The 27,740-nt window shown below is 37.4% G+C and overlaps 1 long non-coding RNA gene across 1 annotated transcript in view; it reads left to right on the forward strand.

Annotated features, from left to right (window-relative positions):
* Window positions 1-21,220, forward strand: part of LOC136848944 (uncharacterized) — a 41,036-nt gene extending 19,816 nt beyond the window's left edge. The window contains exons 2-4 of the long non-coding RNA XR_010856187.1: window positions 9,239-9,309; window positions 14,378-14,464; window positions 15,830-21,220. This is a non-coding gene — a long non-coding RNA (uncharacterized lncRNA). The remainder of the gene's footprint in view (window positions 1-9,238; window positions 9,310-14,377; window positions 14,465-15,829) is intronic.
* The last annotated feature ends 6,520 nt before the right edge of the window (window positions 21,221-27,740 follow it).

The raw sequence follows: 27,740 nt of genomic DNA on the forward strand, positions 1-27,740 counted from the left end.
CTGAAATTTAAAAGTGGCTAAGTTGTCATATTAATTTATGGTTGTTGGTTATGTAAATGAGATAGCTTTTGGGATAAGGAACAGCGAAAAGAAATCGATGTAACAGACTCATCAGCAACAGCCGAGATAGTGTTGCTGACGAAATATTTGCAAGGGGCACTGAATATGATTAGCGAAGGACTTGAGATTTTAGAAGGAAAAGACCTGAATGCTGAGAGGAGTTTGAAAGTAACAAGAAAGTGAGGGCAAATGCATGTCATGAGGAAATTCTGAAGAGCAAGAAGACAACACGGACAAAAATGGAGCAAGTCTTCAAAAAGCAGTCGGAAGGAAACACTGTAAATTTTTTTTGTGTTCTTACTACTAATGATGATACTTTACTGTATTAGACATTCCTTATCAGTATCCAATAAAAAGAGACTCCATCGCCTCTGAACTTGACCCCCCTATTACCATTGTTTCATATGGGAAAACACGGAGTCGTCACATGAACCAGCAGCGCAAGTCAGAAGGAGAGCAAAGGGAATGACGGTAAGGCTATAAATAATGATAACGTGAAGACTTGTGTTTTTAATGTTCTGTGTTTCTCATGATGTCCACTCAGTACTATTTCTTATCAGAACCCCCCCAAAAAGTAAGTATTTCTTATCAGAACCCCCCAAAAAGTAAAGCTTCCCGCTGTCTCAGAATTTAACCCCCTTTATTACCACTGACTCTTACAGCGGAATTATGATATATTTCCGTAATTTCTAATTCTGCAAGGTCTTTAGGAGTGTATATCCCTCATGCAAATGGAGAATTATTTGTACTTGGAAAGTATTTAGAGCAGAGAACAACTTCTTGATGAATATATCCATGAGCATGAATGGAGGTCTGAGATTATACGTTTTTTCTTCCTTGTGTAGCAGCACATTTCCATGTCAAGACCACATCAATTTTGATGTAATCAGAACTATAGTTCCTTAGCTAGAAGGTTTTTACTCTGATTTTGCAACCAACTTCAGAGTAAGACACATTCTACAAGAAAGTGTGAAATGCCATCATTACGCCAATACCCAAACCAGGAAACGATCCCAGTATGATGGATTAGAACTCACGGTAAACATGGTACTTAAATACCTGTTGATGTAATCACCCCAACCCATACCGGTAACAGAAAAATAGATCTACACTTGATCATGAGAAACTTAACGGACCATACTTTTTAAGGTGAATATATAACATTATTCAGCACATAAATTGGAAAATGGTAACCGACAGGGGAGTGATTTGAGAGGCATTTTGTTGCTCCTTGCAATAAACAGTATCACAAACTAGTTACCCAATGGAATTAGATAGTTTCATATGGATGACTTTATTGTATTCTACACTGGTTCGAACGCACAGCATATCCGGCGTATTCTTAGCAATGCCATTACAAAAAGTAGATACTTGAGCCTCTAAAGTAGACTTTCAGTTCTCTCTGAGAAAATGACAGCAGTAATATTTTTAAAGATGTAAGATGCAAAACAAATTATAAAACTGAAATGAAAATTCCTCAAAAAATGAATTGCAGAGGAGAAACATTCTGATAACTATCTGCAAATATGAAGTTCTTAGGTTTAATCTTAAGATACATACTTGAAATGGGAAATGCTCATTGCATACGTAAAACACCAAAAGCAAAACCCTGGTGTTACTTACAAACCAACTATATATTCTATCTATGTTAGAATATGGAAACTGAATATATTGTTCATCATCAGCCTCAGAATTAAAGAGCTCAGATCCAGTTCACAACTTGCATTTGCAATGCAAACAATGTTTATCCAATGATAGTTTTCATTTTACTTTTTCTTCTCTTTTGCTAACAAATTTAAGTTTGTCTCTCTAACTTAAAATTGCAGCAAGAGAATCACAGTAACTAACAAAAAAAGCTCCAGGATTACTTCTCATAATGTGCTTCAAACTTGGTCACCAAAGCATGATGATTGATTAAAAGTATCTAATCACCCTCCAGGCGGAATCACCTCCCCTAGCAGTAATTCAAACTGTAACCACTACCTATTAAGATGTACCTTAGCCTTAACTTAATAGTCATCAGCAGGCAATGCAGTTGCACCAAAGCACGGGAGACTGCTGGTTGTACACTTTGTCGCAGGCTAACATGGAGATAACTGCAATACAGAACAAGGAAACCTATACCTTTCTGTACAACAAAACTTTGAAACCAAATGGCTTATGGGTTTACATCTTCAGGAGTAGAATCAGAGTACCTCCCTGCCTGTTTATTTTCCCCAGACCTTTAACAGAGGTACGATAATCATCTAATTGCAGTAGACATACCACTTTTCTGCCATATATTCCTAGTGTGTTGGTACCATCAGCTCTTGCAGAACTGTTGTTTATGTGCTCTTGCAAAGTATTTGGATTATTCAATTACCAACTGTTGTTTTGGTAGCATTGCCGCTGTTTGTCTTCCAAGGAGTTATTCTCATGGTCTCCCAGGGCCAAATATGACAGACCAACCAATCTCAAAGAATTATACATTGGTCTCAGCCAGAATAGTTTGTTGGCACAGTGATAGAACATAAAGGACTCTGTCTCATGTCTACAGCAACTGCCTCAGTTTTCCCTTAATCCTTCTCACACAGGTGTGGCACAGTGCGTGTGTCGGCCATTTTCCTCATTACACTTAAGATCTGTGCCAGTGTTAGATGTCATAAGGTTTTGCTCCAAAATGCTTTGTTTCAAAGTTTTATTTATTTATTTATTTATTTTTGGTCATCACGGAGAGTTTGTCTAAAGAAGAAAACTAAATACATAGTTTTAAGACCCAGTAAAAAGTTTTAGCTCCTTAAAATTTTAATAGGGAGGATTAAATTTGTTCAAATTAGAAGCAATGGGTCTCTTACAAAGTTAGAAGTTAGGATTAGATCACTAGGCTACGCTATAAGCCCGATGCTGTTATTTTCCAAGAAAACAATAATTAGCAATAATGTGGTAATATTACACAATTTTGTTATTGAAACTCATTAGTCAATAACTTTTTTAACACAGGTAGATAATTTTAGGTTACTGAAAAAGGGAAATCGTGAGAGCCCAACTTCTTAGTTACGAAATATAACTGTGATAGTAGTTCCCCATTGTACCAGTTTTTCGTTTGTAATATTTTATAATCAAACTAAGATGAATTTTGTGGCATAGACAGTTCCCCAGTTAGCCTTATTATTGGGGATCTTTTCAAGTGTTAAAGGAAACACACTCATGTGGCTCTATTTTTAATGGATATTACGCCACCAGGTATTAAGAAAAGTTCTTATGACACTTGTGTTTTTCCTATGGGAATATAAAAAGTACATTTTTGCAATGGTGAGCCTTGTCAAACAACTTAAAATCTTAGAGATACTGATTTTATATAAATTTAGTGCAATTATTCCAGTAATTAATAATTTTTATGTGCCAACTAACGTAGCCTATAACCTTTACATGGTGCTTAGAAGTGGACTGAGTAAACAAAGTTATAAAATGTATAGAAATACACCGTATGGGTATCCATTCAGTTTTGTCTTAATTGAGTTTAGAAGCACTGGTGAGAAAATACTTTAAGGCAATGTTATTGTAGTAATTGTGAATTAATAGTATAGTACATCACTACTATTTTATGGATATTACCTCTTGATCATGATTTTAGTTCCTCGTTGGACGAGTTGGTAGAGTTCTCGGCTAGCACTCTGCTAGGCCCGAGTTCGAGTGTCCGGCCAGCCAATGAAGAATTAGAGGAATATATTTCTGGTGATAGAAATTCATTTCTTGGTATAATGTTGTTCGGATTCCACAATAATCTGTAGGTCCCATTGCTAGGTAACCAATTGGTTCTTAGCCACGTAAAATAAGTCTGATCCTTCGGGTCAGCCCTAGGAGAGCTGTTAATCAGCTTGGTGGTCTGGTTAAACTAAGGTATACTTAACTTAACTTAACCTAACACATACTTGTGACCATGTCAACCCATTTTAATTTGAAGTGTTTGCTGCTTATACAGTGATTATAAGTAACTAACGCCTGTAGTTTCTAATAAACACTTGTTCCTTTTATCACTATAGGGCTGCTATTATGCACGGCCCACAGATGATTTGCACGATAGCAAATTTCTGAATCCACTTTTCACCTGGGAACGGCTCATACCTCTTACCATGAGCACAGCCCTCATAGGAATAAAGGATAATTTGGTTGGTTGCTGGTTGCTGGACTTGTGATATGTAACATGCTCCTTGCAGTGAGTTTTGAATGATGGAAGAGGCTGATTTAAGCTGTCTCTATAGATCACAGTTTTCATTAGGAGTATGGAAGGAGGAGGCTACATTTTCCAGGCAGTGTGTTTCCATCCCTTTCCAAACAAAATCCATGTTTGAGCCAGTACTCCAAAGCAGTGTATTCTAGGACCTCCCTCTTCGACTCCTCTGATGGAGACAAAATTTTTCCGTGGGAGAGATGTCACTAATACCTGACTTGAAGTGGATATAGCCACTGAATTTTTCCAGAGGGAGTTCATGTGGGCATCCCTGGTAGGGAAATTCTGCTCGCTGTTCTTTGAAAATTTTGGGGAGAAATTATGAGTATCAAGGACATCCTTGCTATTAAGCATCAGTATATCAGAGATGCTATTCATGATTTCTGAGAGGAATTCAGGTCTGCCCTGGTTACTAAATTGGATAAGATGTACAAAAATTTCTGAGCCTTTAGACAAGAGAATATAGAGGCTGACCCATCTGCCCAGTCAGAAATTGGTTCAGTCACAGAAAAACTTAGGTCATGGCAACAGCATAATAAAAAACCCAAGCCCAAATTAAGCTGAATCGTTCGTCTAGACAAGGTATTAAGAGGCAGCCTTCACACTTCCAGAACTCCAATTGGTAACAATAATACGACCAGGCCAGACTATAAAACCTCAGATCAGAAAGTTGTATGGGCACCAGTATCTGCCCCTGACAATATTACTGATAACCCTTGGCAAGATGCATTACTGTGCATCTTTTCACCAGATGGAGAACACCTCATTCATGAAAAGAGAGCTATGACTGAGGTTGAGCACACAGAATTTCAGGACAGAGTGGCTTTTCCCAATACTAAATGGTGATTGCTCCCTCTTTCAATAGGAATTCAGAAACTGCCTGAGGAGACAGTTATCCAGCCAATTAATGCTGTATAGCAATGAAAGCCGCAGGAGCAACTTTTTTCCAGTTTAATAAAAAATATAGCACATAAATGACAGAAAACCAATATCCTCTCCAGGTGGCCCCACCTTTCTATTCCTTCAGTTTTAAAACAGTCAGTCATGTGAAGACAGATTTTCAGAATTTTGTGGTGACCTAGATGAGGGAGTTAATGGCAAAAATAAAGCCATTCGTCTCTGCCATCCCAGTATCTGATAATTCTACAAAGGAATGAGCAACACTTCCTTTCTTTTGAGAAGAAAAAGCTCTCATTGGACATGGCTACCCAATAGGACTAGCATGGTCAGGGGTCGTCTTCTACAGCATCACATGCATTGGAAGACCTTTCCTTGGGGGCACACTATGATCTTCAAAGGGTTATGGTGGAAATGGTCTCACCCTCCCCCTTCTCTAAAGGGGTTTTCCAAAACCAGACCCCTTCTTCAAAGAATGTGTGTATAAGGCCCTCTTAAAGGAAGCCAAAAAGAAACATGTTTATCTGCCACCAAGCATGTCTCTTCAGCTTCCCCAAAAAGGATTCCTCCAAATAGAGGGTGATCCTCGACCTGTCAAGTTTGAACAAACATGTTGTTTGTCACAAGTTTTGGATGACTGCTGTTGCCTAAGAACTTTCATTTATTCTGCAAGGGACCTGGATCACCTCTATTGATCTGGAAGAAGCATACTGGCATGTCCCTCCCACCCCTTCCTAAGGTTTCAGATAGGGAAAGAAACGCAGATTCAAGTCATGCCTTTCAGGTTCAACATTGTCCTAAGAACCTTCACAAAATTAGCAGCATTAGTTGTAAGAGGGCTCAAGAAAGAAGAAATTCAACTGGTTGTCTACCTAGACAATTGGTTAATCTGGGGAGCCACCAGAGAAGAATGCTTACAAAACCTGAGTTATAGTAGAAGAATCCAGCTAAAAGGTTTCCTGATAAATTGGAACAAGTCCCACCTCATACCCAGAAGACATTTTCTGTGGCTGGCACTTTGTTGGAATACTCTTTGCGTCTGGCTGTCTCTTCCCAACAGCACTCAAAACAAATTAAGGAAGAACCTGAAAAGGTTCCTTACACAGTCCGACTTTTCCAGAACACAATTAAAAAGTATTCTGGGGCCGTTACAATTTGCATCTGTGGGGGATCCATCCTTAGATTGCAATTAAAGGATGTAAACACCCTGGCTGTCACATGCAAGGAAAAAACTTAGCGATCACCTTAATCCAAGGTGTCAGAGAGTTGGGAAGATACTCGTCTGTGGACCTAGAATGGGTCTCTGGCAAAACAGGTCAACCTGACTCCACAATCAATATGAGTTATAATACACACAGATGCCTCCTTGGCAGGTTGGGGAGGCCGTTGGAGGAATCATCAGGTAGTGGGAAGATGGTCACCTGTTCTGATAGTCACATCAACTTCCTGGAGCTGATGGCTGTCTTTCTATCTCTCAGAAAATTTAAACCTCTAAAAGGGACCCACATTTTGTGGGTCCTAGACAATGCGACTGCAATGTCTTGTATCACGAACTTGAGTTAAAGCTCTGCTCCACTCAATGTAGTAATTAATGCTTTCTATCCTATGGATATCCCAAGTAAAGAAGTGACACTTGTCAGCAATTCACCTCACAGGGTCTCTGAATGTAATAGCAGACTCCCTGTCGAGGAGTACCACAGCCTCAACTGTGTGGATGTTGGTTAAACACTCCTTTCAGTTAATTGCCAAAATGCTTCCACATCCAGAAGTCAACCTGTTTGCCACATGTTAGAACCATCAACTTTCAGTTTATGAGTCTCCAAACCAGGACAAACAAGCAATAGCAAGAGATCCATTCCCACCAGAATGGAACAAACTGAGTACAATCTGCCTCTTTCTTCCACTGTCCCAGATTTCAAAGGCTTTGGGCAAACTACCAGCTTTCAACAAAACAGCATATCTAGTGGCCCAAGGCCAAACAGTCAATGGTTCCTTATGCTTCAACAACAGGCAAGAAAATCGATTCTATTACCGTCCACTGTTCTATCGCAGACAAGAGGGAAAGTCGTCTACACATCCTTCTCACATGGATTTTTAAAATTTAGTCTATTGTGAAGATTATTCACCTAAAAATGTTATGTACCTAGTGCAAAAACTATGGGCTTCATTTATCCGACAATACCAGTTTGCATAGAAGATGCGGTTGGATGACCTGCACTTTGAAAGCCCAGATAAAATCTCTGTTGAAGCAGTTGTATGCACAATTTTTATGCATTTTTGGGGGACATGCGCCTTGCTGTTACAACAATTATGGCATACATGACAGCACTGGGAGAACCCTTGCTTTATGGTCTTGGAACTAATTTTAATTTAGAAATTAATTTTTTCTTCTGTCTTTTGCACTGCAAAGGCCAACTCCTGCAAAGCTTTCCATTGCCTGACCCCTGAAACTCCTGTCATACCCTCAGTTCAGTGGGCCTAATACAAATACAACTCATATGCTTCAAGAGGCGATCTTCTTGGCTGCCTTGGGATCAGGAGCTGAGATTAGCGAACTGGGCTCTCTAGACTGGGAAATTTCATAACTCATACACCTATCTGTCATTTACTATTGTCTCCTAGCCATCATTCCTGGTCAAGAATAAGGACTATTTAAAGAAGAAATCCCCTTTCATAATAAGGGCACTCAATATATAGGATAATACATTATGCCCAGTTCAAGCACTCAAGGAACACATTGATGTCATGGCATACATCCCAGATGGTCCGCTGTCCTTCACCCTAGCACAAACAAATCACCCTCTCTGCATGGACTGAGAATTATTTCAGTGTCTCTAATTAAAAAGGCAGACCCTCACTCCTTTCCTAAGTTGCATGATATCTAGAAGGTGATTACATTGTTGGTTTTCTTCGGAAATGTTTCTTTGAAGAAGTTTCTCAGTGTACAGGATGGTTATTAGAGGCACTATTCCTGAAAAACTATTGCCTTGAGAGTAATGGTCACGCTGAGATGCTGTCAGGGGAGGAGCAATAATCCTGCTGCCGGATCCAACATAATTAGTAAGTAACCGTAGAACTACGAAGGACAGGAGCAATAATCCTGCTGCTGGATCCAACATAATTAGTAAGTAACCGTGAACTACGGGACAGGAGCAATAATCCTGCTGCTGGATCCAACATAATTAGTAAGTAACCGTAGAACTACGAAGGACAGGAGCAATAATCCTGCTGCTGGATCCAACATAATTAGTAAGTAACCGTAGAACTACGAAGGACAGGAGCAATAATCCTGCTGCTGGATCCAACATAATTAGTTAACAGAACTACGAAGGACAGGAGCAATAATCCTGCTTGGATCCAACATAATTAGTAAGTAACCGTGAACTTAATCCTGCTGCTGGATCCAACATAATTAGAAAGTAACCTAAGAACTACGAAGGACAGGAGCAATAATCCTGCTGGGTCAACATAATTAGTAAGTAACCAGAACTAAAGGACAGTACATGTATGGTTCATAACCTAATGGGTATCCAGAATAAAGAATATCGTTGATAACTTGTGACTTGCGAAATTTTATCTGGGTTGTTGGGATTTATTTAATTGGAGCTAAGTCATTTCCTCACCTGTAAATTTCTTTTGTGAGTTCCTTTGAGGATGAACAGTGACTACACTATCAAAATACAGGTTTTGATGTAGGAAAACCTATTTTTGGAAGTTACTGTGAGTCCTCAAACCCATCCACTTTCCGTGATGAAAATGGTCGACATACGCGCTGTTGCCACACCTGTGTGAGAAGGATGAAGGGAAAACCGAGGTAGCTGCTGTAGGCAAGAGACAGAACTCTCGAGTCCCTCATATTTTGGCTGAGACCAACTATAAGAGAATTCTTTGAGATTGGCAGGTCTGTCTTATGGAGCCATGGGCAGACCATTAGAGTAACTCCTTTGAGGACGAACAGCAGTTATCAAAAATAGGTTTTTCCTAAATCAAAACCTGTTTTACTGTTATGGTCAAGGTTGAATTTGTACCAGTAGACTATATTTAAAAGACTCCTGTTTATTTGTTTTTCAGAGCTGGTTACTACTGAAAGATGAAGTGCTACACTGGAACTTGTTTCATCTTGTGCGCTGTCCTAATTATTGGTAAGATTTCTCTTTCTCTGACGTCACAACGTAGTTTATCACTCTTGGCTCACAACATATGAGGCCCCTGGGTTCGACTCAGGGCAATAAAGGAATGACAGGCATAAGTGCCTTCAACTTTAACCTATTGGACCTTTGCTGACCTAATCTGTTAAGCACATGACTTACTGACATGGGCACCCTCACGTAGGGGTAAGGGGGGAATTGCCTGCCCCCTGAAATTCTGGAAAAGTCCTTCAGTACACTTCAGCGAGAGAAAACATGGCTGAGATCTACTATGTCAAATGAACGACTCTCCGGGTTATGTATGCTCAGTGTACATCGTGATAAAATAAATTTGAACGAAACAGATTTCATGGAAAAGGTAGCTGAAAAATTTGGTATTGACCATAGGAGGTTATGGTTCCTTTTCAAATGAGCAGTGACTGACTTGAAAAAAAATGTATTACATTTAACTACATCAATTTGTTTTCCTTCCATTCTACAGTATATTCTTTCAGTTTAAGTAAATTAAAGGCCTTATTATATTGTATAATATTTGTATGCAGTATATATCTTCGTTATTCTTTCAAGAAATGTTTGATTTCAGTTGAATAGTATGTGCACCTATTGCTTCACTTTAAATCATTGGCATCATATAATTCCACTGCATATATATATATATATATATATATATATATATATATATATATATATATATTGCTTCATTCATTAAAGAAATGCAGGCACTGATACTGTTTTTGGAGTTAACGGACTAGTTCAAAGGGTTGAAAATGTTTGTCTGCTTGATACCGGAGACTATCCATGTATGTATTAAGATTTGCCCCCCACCCTTGGAAATTATACTGAGGGCGCCCATGTGTACGGACAAATATTGTTAAGACTCAGCAGAGGGTTGGATAGAGTGCACAAATTATGACAGACGTGGGCATTCAAACTATAGATCATCAGGCATGGGAAAAACATTAAACATGAGAAATGTTTGATGTGAGAAATGACCAGAAGTAACTGTTGAGATAATAATGACCAAGAACCATGAAGAAAGGACACGATACACTAAGAAAATGAGTATTCGTAAGATATTTTAAAATGTGACGATTTCTTTGAGGGGGAGGGGGGAGTGGTTAATATCGCATTTTTTAATATTATTCATCCGAACTACGGTAATTTAAGCAAAGGTCTGACTGAATACTATCATAATCCAAGTGGAAGATAGTAGATCATCTCGGTTATGGCGAGCCTATACAGGCAACATTAACCTTTAGAATATTTTTAAAAGCATAATGAGGTCAGAAATGCAATAAAAGAAATATATAATTTTCTAAAAAATATGGCTGCATCATTATTTATAGCTGCAATAATTTAGCCAGCACCGCTTCGGGATTGTTGCTTTGTTAAAAAGATGCCCTTAAAACTTAATTCGTGTGCATTTTCATATATCAGAGAACCAGTAAGAAACTGAGTTGTTTAATAATGCTTTAAGTAATTTCTTTTATTTGATAGGATCCAATAATAATTGCATGTTTTTTTATTTGATAGGATCCAATAATAATTGCATGTTTTTTTATTTGATAGGATCCAATAATAATTGCATGAAAACAGTAAATGCCCCGTATGTCTACAGTATTATGATCTCGCCTCTCGAGATCGACAGGTTCTTTAAAAAACAAGCAGTTGAGCTGTAATGACTGACGAGAGGTGACAAACAAAGGAGGAGGAGCAGAACAAATACAAAAAAGTTACCTTAATATTAGTTTATTACAAATTAGTTATTTACATATTTACAGTGAGTCAAGGTTCTGGGTGGCGAAAACACACGAAATAATCATTAACATAAAGTACTTAAAACAGGCAAATTAATCAAAATAAGTCAATGGGCAAATCAACAATTTAAGATCAAAACAGACGGCTCAAAATAGCGCTAAAGCAGCATACAGTAGTAACAGCAATACATGAAAAGTATAATGAATGACAGTGGGGAGCATAACAATTAATAACAAACTCGAAATAACCAGCAAAATAATAAGCAATCGACAGTAAAAAAACAGGTAGCATAATACAATTAATTTAACAGCAGAGCAGCATAACACGGATGCACAAAGCAAACAGGAACACTTCCTCAAACAATGAGGACTACAGCCAATGCCGGACGATCAAGACAGAGCCGATACGACAACCACCTCGTCCCTATGGCAGTACTGACGTCCTCTTTCAATAACGACGACCATGACAGAGCCGACAAACCATGATCCATCTCGTCCTCAAACACTTCCACTGCTGCTCTGCTGCCATGACTAATCCAGGTACGAATACCTGATGCTGCTAGTTTAATAGACTCGCTGCTGCCTCGGACCACCAGTCGTTTCGCCCTCCAGAACCTGACTGACGAAGTTTGACGCCATCCAACAGACGTCAACTCGCCAGTAATTAAAACAAACGAGGCAACAATCCACTAAGGAACAATCGACAAACGATTGTTCCTAACACCTCCACACCTAACAGAAAAAAAAAGATTTTCAACAAAAAAATTTTTTTTTTAGACAAAATACTCTCCCCCAATGCTGCCACACCCCCGCCAGCCAAAACAGAACCAACCCTGGCCAAAGGTCGCCAAATTCTCGAAAAGAATGAATGAAACCCTGGAAACTACGTAACTGTGGAACAAAGTTGGATAGAGCCCAAGTAACTACAAATCACAATTTATAATTGTTTCTTATAACATAGCAAACTATAAATCCTTAAAACAAAATACCCATAAAACTCCGAAAACTAAAATCTGAATACAATTCGCCATAAGCCAGAAAATGCTGGGCAATACAGGATATTTTAATAAGTCCGCTTCCATAACTCAAACATACTGGCCATCATTATCTCTTTTCCTATCTTTTCCCTTCTTTATATTTATCGTCTTTAATTTACATCTATGTGAACAATAAAAGGAAGATTAACAGCTAAGAAACCTGTAAAAGTACATACATAAATACCGTTTTTTCGAGACTAGGATGTACGTAGGTCAGCAGGGGGAACAAAAAGCTTTGGATCAAACTAAATGAGACGGATGTAGAAAGCATCAGAAAAAATTACCCCTAAAGCAGGCATATTGCAAGAAACATGAAAAATATTTTGACATGTACATATTTAGCATTGTCACTTAATGAAACTGCATTAAAGGTCCTCGGCAAAATCCTGGTTCAACACCTAAATAGACATTTGCAGGAAAACTAGGGACAAAAGATTTCTCAACTGATGTTAAAAAAAAAAAATTAGTTAATTTAACCTGAATATCAGGTGATCCTGTCACTCATTCCTACTGCAGTAGAATAAATTTATTTCACCTCATTCTTTTAGTTTGTCATCTTAGCAAGCGTTCGAATTCACTGTGCCTAGTCATTTGAGAGGTATAATCAATACTAAAGTATGTACCCGGATTATATCCTGAATCAATATGGTGCGTGGGTGTAAACCCACTTAACTCATGGCTGCATTAAGGGAAGGTGTTTGGTTATGCCACAGCTCTTTTTGTTTTGCCTTTTCTTTTACATCCAATGAAATGTTTGAGGCCCATCATAGATTTAATTTACTATGGCTGTAAGAAGCAGTTTGCTGGACTGTTTCGACAGTGACTCAGTGGCGTCGGTATTGGGGTCCCTGGCCCCCCAGTTGAAATTCCCTTTGTAGCTAAACTTGCACCCTTTGGTGGTCAAAAGCAGCTATTCTCGCCCTAGCGATCATGTCCTGCGACGGTCGAATCGACTTTTAATTCGCCACAGCGTTTAAAAAACGCCGCAGTACTACGCTGGTGTTGTAGAATAATTACCGTCATTACCAGACGCTGATCATATGTATTAGGACATTATTTTGGTTCTTGTTACCTTTACTACTTATATAGAGCTGAGAAACGACTGGATATAGTTATAGGTTTTTGACACATGATATTTTGATCGAACTTAATGTTATCATCTTATGTATGAAGTGACTGAAACTATAGTTACAGTTTTAAGTAAGTGCAATGCTACTGCTACTGAGAGTTAGTTTCCAGAGAGGGGAGATGAAGAAGAGGGAATGGGATAGGTTGAAATTTTGAAGGGATTTTGGAAGGTCATAAGTATTTTGTGTTATTGACGATGTGCACTATTTTGATATATTTACATGACAAGGATCTTATACTATAGTTGAAAATTAAAACTTGATAATATTAATTAGGCTAGTGATGAATATAACGTTATGAAGAAATTAACATTACAGTATTTGATACATTTTCATACAGTAAGAGTTGAAAATTAATTGAAAATTGAGCTCTATAATTTCAAATACAGGTTTACTAATACTATTATTTTCCAGTATTCACATGGATATATACATTCGAGAATAGTATATTTTACTAATTGCGGAATTAGTACATTAGTTTTGTGTAATTTTCTTTGGCCCCCAAAAAATATCTTGGCCCCACCTAGGTCCCTCCACTGATGGAATGCTAGGTAGGCCACTGCAGTGACTGTTATCCTACAGGACGTTTTTTTTAGCAATCCTACATTTTTTTCAAACGACCTTGTATAGTAACTGTCATGATTGCGGGCATTATTTATGGTCCTAACCATAGAGAATTTGGCAAGCAGGTGTGACATATAGAGAACTTGGCCTGTAAGCACGAAACAAATTTAATCACAGTTTCCGTATGTTTTAGCACTCGTAATGTATCTGATTACCAATATTCGAATAAGTAGACACATAAGTTTAATATATTCGATGATTTATGCCAAGTATGCGCAAGAAAAAGGGTGAAATCACTTTCAAATTTTGTAACATGCATATGTTTTAAAACAGACTGTGGCTTATCATTCACTCTGATTAAAAGAATGGGAAAGAAATTCACTTGCCACCTCAGCACTTGCTGAAACACACTCATATGAACAGAAAATCTCTGAGCATCTGAAATGGATTGCAATGTTTGTAGCTTAGGTTTAAGTAAAGTCATTGTCTGCTTTCTAAACCTTGTTGTCCTGCTGATGACTAACGTGCTTGCAAAAGTATATGAGTAATACCGACGTGTATTTTCCTAAATCCACAGGATCAGCGCTGAAATGCTACGAATGTGATGGAATCTGTAAGACTGTGGATTGTGAAGGCAGCTGTATGAACATTACCACAATGCAAGGTGTGTTTCTTATGAACTGTTGCTTACTAACAAATAAACTATTTATTTTCTCGTACCGTTTTTAGTTAGTAAGTAAACTTGTCTAAAGTTAGCATCAATGTTGTGACCCAACGATCAAGATTTTGTAGGAATGAAATAAGGACGTAAATGTCCCACATAACAAAGCTAGCTCAACTTGCTTGATAATCCTTAAAGAATAGTGTTGCTTTCATTAAATTTAACCTCTCACCCATGACTTCAAGAGACAGATCCCTAGTAGGAATGTTAAGCTCCTATGGTTTCTATACAGATTCATGCCAGGAATGTACAGTTCCTTTGGTTTTCCATCTCCGACAAGGAGGAGTTCCTTTATGCATCATATCTAGGAAGAACGAAACATCATGCTAGAGCACCATTTTGTTTTGGGTTCGGCTATGCCACAAATCTCAGCCCTGTTTGTCCATGAATCATATCCCTTGTGGTATCAGTTTCCTGGTATGTGTCTTAGTACTTATAACATCATCATCTTCAACTCGTGGTTCAGTAACGAGACCTAGAGGTCTTGATCCTTTGTAACGAGCATATGACACTTGTTTGGCAAGTTAGTCTAGGGTACTGCTTATTGCTTTCATCCCTTTTTCTTAAATTTCTTCAGGCTCCTACAGAGAGCTCCATTATGGGAAAAATCTTCCAAATTCTGTGGGTTGCCTTGCCAGCTTCTTTCAAAAGTTTTCTTTTCCAGCTCTCTTCTTTAGGTAATAATTGTTCCCAAGAACCACGGGTGAAGGATGTTGGTGAGATCACTGATTGGCATCATATTTTTACCATGAGAATAGCCAGTGCTGTATCGTCTTTCACTATGTAGAATAATGTAGTAAACACAATGAGAGAGGTGGAACATGAAGGAACCTTCCTGAACCAACAGACCATCCTTTCTGGTTACTTCTTACCCTTAATAGATGACCCATGATCCCAAAGATGCTTCAGGTTCTAGTTAACCACACATATTGTATACTGTGTATTAAAGGCATTGCCTTTTATGTATGTCTAAACATCTCTCTCTCTCTCCCAGTCTCAGTATATCATCCATAAACTAATATCTTGATGGGATCATTTTCTTAGCTCTGCCTATAACACCTGGATTGCCTCTTGCTTTAGTACAATTCAACAAGGTTAAAAGTTTTGTAAAAAGTTGGTGTTAATTATAAGCATTGATATAGTGTCTTTCCTCCTAACCCATCAAAGGAAATTGCCAATTTACCATCAAGGGATTTCAATTTGGAATGGGGCTACTTTTTTCATAAGTTTTAAGTGTGCAAAATATTATTTTGCTTAGGATTAAATACTGTACTAAAATTCCTAACTTTACATTTTCTTCTTTTACAGGCAATAAGGTGTTGACCCAGCAGAGAAATTGTTGGCCAAGAAAAGAAGAGAATAAGTGTTCGACAAGTGAAATTCGTGGAATTTCTATGCACACTTGTTATTGCAATACTAATGAATGCAATGCTGGTTCTACTGCAAGTTTGTTTACATCACTGCTTGCTGTGCCTTTCATTATTCATAGTCTTTCATTTTTACAGTAGTCGAGAGGTAAAACCTGTGCTGTGTGGCCTATAACCCATGGCAACTACAGGATATGTTTGCACATTTATTGTGAGCAATCAATACTATTTGAAGATCATATAAACAATACACTTTGGTCTTTCAAATCCTCAAACATATGATTAATTGTAAAATAAATTGCTTCATGTTTATGCTAAGCTTAATGCCAACTCTTATATTCTTATATTGTTCTTATAGTCTTCTTTTCTCATCAGCTTCCAGTTCTTTTAAATTTATTCTTTCAAGTCTTATTTCTCTTAACTTACAGGGTGTTTCGAAATTAGAGGCCCCCCCTCTACAGCATAAACTAAAATTGATATGGACAAAAACAAAAGTAATTCAGAACAGGTATTTATTCAAGTTTCTCTCTGAGTATTTAATATTTTGTGTGGCCTCCATCTGCCTGTACCACAGTCTACATTCTTGAGGGGTATGATTTCTGCAAATCGCAAAAAAGCTGAGACTCAAACTCCATTTCCCTGAGCACTTCGGTCACCTCTCTTCGAAGGTCGTTGAGGCTTGGTATACCATCATAGTTCACTGTGCACGCTTCAACACGATCCTTTAAGATACTACCAATGTTTTCACACACATTAAGGTCATGGGAACTAGCTGGAAATTCACTTGACGAGAGGAAATCAATACCACTGTTTCGAAGCAGCTCCTTTGTCTGAAGAGCCTTGAAACATGGTGCCTTATCATGCAAAAATGTGACTTCTTCAACAGATAACACATTTTCAGGATCTTTGAGGAAAGGAAATATTAGACCAGTAAGCAGAGTTTCTCTGAGGTATTCGCCATTCCATGGCTGTCCTTTTTCTTTGATGATCCACATTAACTGTTTGGCTGTGAAACAGAGAAAATTCCAAAACATTCAGGAAATTTCACAACTTGGCGATAGCGCACGTCATCACTGATATCATCCAACTTTGCAGCCCAAATGATGTCATTTTTATGATTTGGCTTCCTGACTGTGTAAATGAAGAATTCATCTGATGCTTCATCCCAGTCTTTAAGAAATGAACCACAAAACCATGCACAGTCTTCTCTCTGTTGCTGAGTGATGTTGGGCTTGCTGATAACATGAAATGGCTTGATACCAGATTTTTTTAACTCACAATATACAGCACTATAACTTCTCTTCTTTCCCCTTTTTGTTTCTAGTTCAAGCGCCAATTTACGTAAAGACTTTCTTGGTCTACCCACTGCCTCAGCTATGATGTCTTTTGACTCCTGAGAAAGGACTTCAGGCCTTCCAAGATTCTCACTCTTTTCGCAATGACAGTCATATGGATTTTTGTTCCAGTTTCTTTTAACAAAGGATTCATCTCTTTTAATGTATTCAGCTACCCAGGAATGTGAAATGAAGGATGCGCCAGCATCCCTGGCCTCTCTGAAGGTTATAGCTCGGATTCGGTCAATCCATCTGATTTCTTCCGGGTCGTTAGCCATGGCTGTATCTAACTCCGTCACTCAGTCTGAAAATACAAGAAATGTAAAATGAAAAATAACTTAATAGAAACTTAAAATAATGTACTTGGAGATAGGCTATAGCAGAAAACTTCATAACTTTCCATTTGTCCTGTGGAGGGGGTCCTCTAATTTCGAAACACCCGGTACATTTTCATTTCTATCCTTTTTGAGGGTTTTATGCCTTAAAAACATCTCACCACCATTCACGAGGCTTTACTGAGTTGTACATAGCTGGAAAAAACCCTGTGGGGGGTTAGTGTCGTCAATGCACCTCATTCAGTGCAATGTAGGCTCTTTGCATCATCCCTTAGGCCCCTAGCTGCAACTCCTTTCATTCCTTTTGCTGTCCTTCCGTTCATATTCTTATTCTTCCATCTTTCCACCCTCTCCTAACAATTGTTTCATATTGTAACTGCGAGGTTTTCCTCCTGTTGCACCTTTGAAACCTTTCTACTCTCAATTTCTCTTTCAGCGCTGAATGACCTCATAGGTCCCAACGCTTGGTCTTTATCCTAAATCTTATATTCCATTCCATAGCTGGAAAAAAGTTCAATATACAAGCATGTAAAAATCAGGCAGCAGCTAGGTTTTTAATATATTTAAAAAATCAAATTTGGTATAGTTTGCAAAGTGTTATGTCCTTCCACCTACAAAAATTTTAAAAGAATTTGAGATTTTATCCTTTCATGAATTATATATACTGGACTATTCATATGTGAAGTGTATTCTAATTCCACTGAAGTTTAATCATTTTATAAAAAGTTAATTTGATAATATAGTCCTTAATCTTACGATAACCTTCCGGATATTTAACTAATATTATTCTGTCCACCTTGGTATTGGTTTGAATGCTGCCTGCTTCAAGGCTACCCATTGTTTACTGATTTAACGATATGGCATAAAGAGGACTCCATTTTCATTATTTTTAAATTTCATTTTCATCTTGTGTGGGATGTGCTTATATTATTTCGTGAGATTTTTCTAAGATTTGTCAGCTGACAACCAACGCACGCCCTTTTACTGCTGTGAGCAGTCCGGTGCCCTAATTTTTTGTTTTTTCGTTTTTCAGTTTTTCTTCACTTAATCATGTAGCCTTAGTTATCATATTTCCTTTTTTTTTTTTTTTTCGGTAACTCAAAAGTTAGGGGAGAGAGAGAACGGGTGCTAATTGAACCAGCTGTGAGAACGAGAGAGCTAATCCTCCAGGGAGGGTCAGCAAGCGGATGCCCTGGGAGTGAGAGAGTGTGTGATTGATTGGTGTGGTTGGAGTGTGGAAGAGGTGATGAGAGGTCAGAAGTCCGAACCCTGGATTGAACAGGTTAATGCTTATGTAAGGGGTGCGAGTAATGAGTTTTCCGATTTCCTAACGATGCCGAAAGATATGTTCTTCCTGGAAGGAGATATCTTATTTTGTAAATATGAGAAGAGGCCGGGCGATATCCGATCTCGCGTCGTCCTTCCTCCCTTTTTGGTAGAGAAAGCCGTCCACATGATACATTTAAGCCCCTGTGCAGGACATATAGCTATAGAAAGGTCCCCAAGAGGGCACAAATCCTTCTTTTGGATAGAGATAAAAAAAAAAATCGTAAAATTCACCTTCCGGTGCCACATCTGTAATACCATGAAAACCATAGACATACTATCCCGAAGGCTCGAATGTGGCCAGTGGAGCCAGTCAAATTTGCCAGAGTACACATTGATGTTGTGGGACCCTTCCCCCCAGGGGACGGGCAATTCAGGTATGTGTGTGTGATGGTGGATGCTTTCGCGTGGTATACGCACACGTGTGCAATGGTGGATAAATCGGCAGTATCAGTTGCCAGAGCCTTGAGTTCATTCATAGTGAAGCTCGGCTGTCTCCGTACGTTAATCAGTGACAATGGACGTGAATTTATTAACGAAGAAATAAAAGACCTAACAAAAATGTTAAATGTAGAACATTTCACAATCACATCTTACCGGCCTTCAGCCAATGTGTTAGTTGAATCCCATAATAGAGAAGTAACAAATATTTTGAAATATTTAGTAGCAGACAGTCCGAATCACTGGGTAGAGATGTTACCGATGGCAGAACTGGCGCTTAATATGGCATATAATGGCTCTATAAGGGATACCCCGTATTTTTTAGAGTATGGATAGGACCCTTCATTGCCATACACTGCGATCATGGACCCTAGAACTTTACCGTTATATACTGTAGAGTCGAACAGTACCTGGTGATGCTCTGTAACCTGACCTATAACCACCCAATTCAAATTGGAAACCAGAGGAGTGTTTTAGACATAATTTCCCATAAACAGACACTTCTGTTGAGGGCCAATGAAAAGTATCAGACGAAATATGATCAGTGATTCCGCATTCATCAGACGCAAACATCTAAGATACAAATAGGGAATATAAATCCATAAAATATCAGAATCTATCTAAAAGGCTGCAACCCAGGAAACATAAACTCGAACCTGCATATTTAGGACCGTATCAAACCGAATTAAATTAAAACAAACAAATTAAAAGAAACAAATTCAAAGAAATTAAAAACGACACCGGGGTGATCCAGCATATTAAGACCGGTGTCCAAGGCGAGTACCACTTGTCACACATGCATCCCGTCAAAGAAGGTGTCTTGATGTGGCACCTGAATAAGCCAGTACCCGCTTTTCCGTGTCTGCCTGGCTATCTGGGAGAGGAGAGTGAGGCTAATGTGCAAGCACGTCTGGGGATCATTAATAGTACACCCAATGTGCATACAGACGACGGTTACAAATATTGGTGTCATGTGCTGTTGTGAAAAGAAAATCATAAACGTGTCTAAGTATTTGCATTCCATGACCTTTTATTTCATTTTTTGTGGTTGATTTTATTCATGTCTATTTGATGTCGTTTATTCTTTTATTCAATTTCTGTGATTTTTACAAAATCATCTTGTCTTAACGATTGATAGTAATCTGGTTTTTGTCTTGTTTTATTATTTGAACTGCAGGTTATCGCAATCCAATTCTAAGCAAATTGTGTGTGTTAATGTGTAGAGCTAAAAATTATTATTCCATTGATCCTATATAGTTCTCTTTCTTTATAAAAAAAATCATAGCAATGTGATGCGTGGAATTCATAACACTGTAAATTGCCAATTGTAACTGCGCAAATTTTAGTTTTGTTTCTGCATGAATTATTGATAACATATGTCGGGAGGTATGGTACTCAAATGGCAGTGCACAAATAGCAGAGAAACTAATTAAAAAAAAAAATAGTGTTGTGAGTCCTGCGAGATGCAGAACTTTTAGGGGGGAGTGGTGAACTGATTTATATAGAAATTCATATTTGAGATGCGACAGAAAATCTGCTGGTTGTTTGCACGTCTTTGTGATCAGAGAGTAACGAACAAACACTGCTGATTCGTCGAAAGCCATACGATCATTGAGGTTTGGCGTGGGCAGTTCAAATGAGTGCCATACATAGAAGACCCTTATTGGTTCCTTTCGATTATAAGAGACCAATCAGGTGAGGTCTACGACCTAAGCAAGTTGAGTTTGAAAAGTTAATGATCAGTAAGGGTTTAGTGGTCGACGGATTAGGGCGCGTCTGAAAGACACTGATGGGCGTGTGTCACCTCAGAGTACCTTCTGACTATAATTGCGTAATTAAGTAGCGTAATATTAGCAAAAGGACCCTGTTTAACTATTAAAGAAAATACACGTGTTAATTGTACATTACGCGTTTCATTTGTACTGGTAGAACCTTTATATGACTGAGAATCAGGTCATATATATATACACACACACACACATATATATAAATGGATGTAAGTGTGTGTATGTTGTGTTTGTATGTTTGTGTGTATGTATGTGTTTGTATGTTCCAGCATAACTTTGAAACACATTAAGCAATTTCAACCAAACTTGGTATACATTTGATTTACTATCTGGAAAAGAATACTGTGATGGTAAGACACCACTAGCACCAAAGGGCACCAAAGGGCTTCCCTGAAACAGGGCTGGTTCTGCCCATAGACTTAGTAACTAAATAAACTACAGGTTTCTCATACCTCATTTTGTTATATATATGACTTACTATCTGGAAAAGAATACTGTGGGGGTAAGACATCACTGGCACCAAAGGGGGTGGGAGTGGGAAGGGGGTGACATGTAAAAATAACCGAAAATGACAGATAGCAGTGTTTAATCCATAGTTTTCAAGGTTGCTGAGATGAATATTGATGCTCCCAATGCCCTTTAAGTCCGAGTTCAGCCCTGACAGGAAGGCGAGGTGAGAAAGGGTGAAAAATAAAATGTCAAAAATGACAGATACTAGTGTCTAATTCATAGTTTTCAAGGCTGCTAAGATGAATAGTGACACTCCCAATGCCCTTTAAGTACAAGTTCAGTCCCGATAGGAATGGGGTTCGGGTGAGAAGTGGTGAAATATAAATCTCAAAAATGCTGGGCAATGTAACTGAAGTAATTATCTTAACAAGAGAGAGAAAGAGAGAGAGTTTATCAGTCGTCATTCAGTTTTACTGGGTAGCACCGAGTTGTTCAACTAGTATATATATATATATATATATATATATATATATATATATATATATATATATATATATATATAATCAGTAATACAAAACGTCCTTTAATATCAATTCGCTCTACCTCGGAAATAATATATTTTCATATATGTTACCGAAGATAAATTTTTAGTTGATAATAAATACACACATCCCATGGGCTCGAGCCCACGGGACGGCGTGCTATTATCAACTAAAAATTCCCTTCGGTAACATATATGAAAATATATTATTTCCGAGGTAGAGCGAAATTGATATTAAAGGACGTTTGTAGCTTACTGATTGTATATGAATCACGGTGATGTGATAAAAGTCATATATATATATATATATATATATATATATATATATATATATATATATATATATATATATATATATATATATATATATATATATACATAGTGATGTCTTATCCTCACAGTATTCTTTTCTAGATAGTAAGTCATATGTATACCAAGTTCAGGTGAAATTGTTAAATGTATTTCAGAGTTATGCTGGAACATACACACACACACACGTATACATACATCCGTTTATTATATATATATATATATATATATATATATATATATATATATATATATATATATATATATATATATATATATATATATATATATATATATATATAATGTCAATGATGCATATCAAGTACCTGGTTATTACACAACTAATCTCAAAATTCAAAATTATTCCTCATTTCAGCCAGATACCTGAACTCTCATAACATTAATTATTACGAATGAGTACTCTAAAGGTAACAGTGATCCCTTAAGAAAAAACTTATTTATTACTTGAAAAATCAAACTAAGTTTATCAGAATATGTGTGAGGTATCAAAAATTAAACTAGAAATATTCTAGAGTAAAAGGGCATCACTCCATCAAACAACTCTAACTGTTTCCCTGGTCTTAATTCACTTTAGCAAAACTAAAAGAACAAAACATGTTTATCACTTTGCCTTATGCACACACAATCAATCCTATTCACTGGTGATCAATAAATGAAACACTTTTTCTAAAAATGTTAAATACAAAAATTTATTTTTAAATTCAAAGTTTATAATTAGAATTCACAATCTGAAAATTTATTATTACATGAAAATAACACAACACTTAATTAATTCTTGAATCAAATTATGAAACAAAACTAATTCACAAAAACTTTATTAGGAATTTAAATCAATCAAGCAAAATTTAAATTATCAAGAATTACTCAAGATTTGAAAGAAAATCTTAATAAATGAAATATTAAATCAAGTATGCAATGTTAAATTACCAAGAAGTATTTAAAATGCTACGTAAATAAATGTTACATTACAAACATAAAAAATGTGTAAATATGAAGAGATTGCAAACAGAAATACACACAAAAATACACATAAGATTTATCAATAACAATTTCACTCGGTCAAAATTTCCTAACTTATCATACCATGGTATTAATAAGTAAAATTCACGTTAACTTACACAAACTTGTGAAAACCTCTGTAAAATCTCTTGCTGCAGCTGCGTTACCACAAAACACACTTTTTTACCAGGCGCCATTACAAATTAAATAATAACTTTACTAAATTCAGATCTCAAAAGTTAATGCTAATACGTGACCACAAAACACTACGTTTAAAGTAATCTCTTTCTAAGAAAGAGAGAGAGAGAGGGAACCAAACTAACTGGTCTCGGAAATCAGAATGAAACAGATTTTAGAATTCCAGTAACACGTGAAACAATTACATGATGTCATTAAAGCATTTTGGGTATGAGATACAAAAGGGAAGTTCTAGAAGCAGGGAGGTGACGTCATTAAAGCATTTTGAGTGCGAAATACCATGGAGAAATTTCTAGAAGGAAAGTTACGTCATCCCAACAAAATGTTTTGAATGCAATCTTACAAAACATGGTGTAACTGATCAAGACATGTATTCTTTCTCTCAGAGTGGCGTACGTGACTCGAACATGTAACAGCATGAAATCACTCGTCTTGAGCTCGTATGGGAGGAATCGGCATTTGTTATCCCAACCTGTCATCACAACCCAAAACAGAGCGTTCTCTCTTATCTCAACTGATGACAATTGAAATGAAACAAGTCTTTGCTGGATACACACGTGTTCATATACTAAGCTTTTACCAAGAAAGATATTATTCATTCTAAACTACGTTACTATTAAAACTGTATTAACAATTCTAAATTACGCTATCAAGCTATTTAATCATTAGTTCTTTTGAGATCTGATGCCAAACTAAATATGACACTTCAACAATCATCATCATTACACATAACACATGATGAAAAAAGTAAATATGTCAAAATTATAGGAGGGTATATGTATTACAAGGCAACATCATGAAATTCCTTCCCCCAGAAGATTACTTATCCCGGGTTTGTATCCAACGATTCACAACGGGATAAATAATCTACTATGACATTATCTTTTCCTGAAATGTGTTTGACACTTACATTATATGGTTGCAGGCATAAAGACCACCTGGTCGTCTCATATTATTACTTTTCATCTTATTGATGAACGAGATTGGGTTGTGATCCGACAACACTAAAATTTCTTCATTTCTAGGTCGGTTCACATACACTTCAAACTTTTTCAATGCTGTGATTAATGCTAATGTTTCTTTTTCGATTGTTGAGTAAGTTTTCTGATGCTTTTTCAACTTCGAAGACATGAAACATACTGGATGGAAGATTCTGTTGTCATCTTCTTGAAGTAGAACAGCTCCAATTCCACAGTCGGATGCATCAACTTGTATCACAAACTTTTTACTGAAGTCTGGAGCTTGAAGCACTGGTCTTGAAGTTAATATGGCTTTAACCTTCTCAAATGATTCTTGACATTCTGGAGTCCAAACAAACTTTCTTTTCGGACTGGTTAAGTCAGTTAAGGGAGCTACTACGGCTGAGAAATTTGGACAGAATCGGCGATAAAATCCAGCCATGCCCAAAAATCTTTGTAGCTGTTTCCTCGTTGCAGGAGGGGTGGCCTTACGGATACCTTCTACATTAGCATCAATAGGAGTGAGAAGGCCTTTTCCAACTTCAAATCCTAGATACTGTACAGTTGCCTTTCCAAACTCAGTTTTTTGTAAGTTGATTGTTAGTCCTGCTTCCTGTAGTTTCTTGAACACTTTCCTTAATATCTTCAGGTGTTCTTCCCATGTATTAGAATAAATCATAATGTCGTCAAGGTATAAAACCACTCCTTCTATTGATCCTAGTAGTTGATCCATCACTGGCTGGAATGTTGCAGGTGCATTCATCAGACCAAACTGCAAAACAGTGTATTGATACAGTCCAAAAGGAGTAATGAAAGCTGACAGCAACTTAGCATTCTCATCTAAGGGAATTTGATAATATCCTTTCAACAAGTCTATCTTGGAAACAAATTTGGCTTGCCCAGTATTACCAAGTAACTGATTAATAAGAGGCAAGGGATAATTGTCAGCCACACTGATGGAATTCAGTTTCCTATAATCAGTATACATCCTAAATGAGCCATCTGGTTTCTTCACTAACACACAAGGAGAACTATAATGACTTGAACTGGGTTCTGCTAATCCATGCTGCAACAAATATTCAACTTCTTTCTTCAAAACATCTCGATGAAAAGGTGATAAGCAATAAGCTCTCATTTTAAAAGGTTTTCCATCTTCTCTGATCTTTATCTCATGCTTTGTCAGACTGGTACGCCTAGGTACATCTGCAAAAATTTCAGGGAAACTTTGAATCACTTCACTTAATTCACTACTTTGCTCAACACTCAGGTGTTTTAGTTTATCTTCCAAATGTTCTAATATTGAAGAATTGTTCACCTTGCTTTCAGCTCCCAATTCGTAGCCTTCATCGTCCTCTGTAGATGAAGTTGTCTGTGTTATTGACACTGTTTCAGTTTTAGTCTCTGAGAAGTAAGGTTTCAAAAGATTCACATGTATCTTCCTCTGTCGTTTCCTTCTTCCTGGCGTTTCAATCACATAAGTTCGATCACTTAACTTTTCTATTATCCTATAAGGACCTTGAAACTTATTGGTAAGGGGAAATCTTTTCACTGGTAAGAACACTAGAACTTGCTGTCCAATATTAAAATTTCTTAGCTTAATCTTAGCATCACATTTTCTTTTCATTTTCTCTTGACTTATTTTCAAATTTTCTAAAGAGAATTTTCTAATTTCTCTTAACCTTTTCCTCAAGTTCTTCGCATATTCTCCTTGGATTTCCTCTTGATTTTCTTCCCAATTCTCTGCAAGAATCTTCAATGGACCTCTAATGTCTCGACCAAAAATCATTTCATTTGGTGAACATCCCATACTTTCTTGATAAGCATTCCTAACTTCAAATAACATTACAGGTAAACCAGCATCCCATACTCTTTCTGATTCATTACAATACTTAGTTAACATACTTTTCAATGTCTAGTGGAACATTTCCAAGGATCCTTGAGTCTCTGGATGATAAGCAGTTGATAACTGTTGTTTTACTCCTAACAAGCTCATCACATCCTGGAATAATTTTGAAGTAAAGTTCGTTCCTCTATCACTTAGCACAATTTCTGGTATTCCAAACTTGGAGAAAAACTCCACCAACTTCTCAGCAATTACCTTTGCACTTATACTTCTTACAGGAATCGCCCCAGGATACCTAGTCACTGGACACATTAATGTTAACAGATATTCATTTCCTTTCTTTGTTTTCGGAAGTGGTCCAACCACATCTATAATTACCTTGCTAAAGGGTTCTCCTCTAACTTCTATGGGTTGTATGGGTGCTTTCTGAATGGTTTCATTCGGTTTTCCAGCTATCTGGCATGTGTGACACTCTCTGCAAAATCTGCTAACATCCTTGTGAAGTCCAGGCCAGAAAAAATACTTCATAATCTTCTCAACAGTCTTCCTGATTCCCAAATGTCCAGACTCGTGCGCTACAGCTACAACTTGTTTCCTCAATGGATATGGAATCAAAATTTGATGATATTCACCCCATTCAGCATTTCCTGGTATATCTACAGGTCGATGCTTCCTCATTAGCAATCCTTCCTTTAGATAATAACAGGTAGAGGTTTGTTGCATCTCTTCTTGATCAACAACTCTGAAGAACAGATCAGCCAACGTTGTATCCCTCTTCTGCAGTTTCATTAGCTTCTCTCTAGTCACTTGACCAATTTCAAGGGCTGAACTCTCCATATCTGCTAACTCTGCTTCTGTAGTTTCAATACTATCTTCAGGAACACTTTGACTTCTCGGAGTCTCTTTAATAACAATAGGATTCTCTTCTTCTTGGGAAATCTCTTCATTACTAACACTAAGGGAAACTTCACTTTCCTGGAACAGCTCTTCTAAGCTTAAAGATCCGTCACTTGATCCTTCTGGTGCAGATAAATCCTCAGTATCTTCACTTGTAAACATAGTTCTCTTCATACTCCTGGTAGTTACACAACTTGGAAACAGGTGGGGGTTATTCTTCTCTAAATGTACAGTAGGACTAACCCTTTATGGTTTGTCTGTCACTATAGGACAAGGAACAAATTGTACACCACCAACTTCATTACCCAGTAAAACATGTACACCTTCAACAGCTAGTGAGTCCTTTACAGCAAAATCAACATTCCCTGTCACCAATTCACAGGACAAATGCAAGCGGCATATAGGAGTTACC

The sequence above is a fragment of the Macrobrachium rosenbergii genome, chromosome 2 (assembly GCF_040412425.1).
Source record: "Macrobrachium rosenbergii isolate ZJJX-2024 chromosome 2, ASM4041242v1, whole genome shotgun sequence".
Classification (NCBI taxonomy): Eukaryota; Metazoa; Arthropoda; class Malacostraca; order Decapoda; family Palaemonidae; genus Macrobrachium; species Macrobrachium rosenbergii.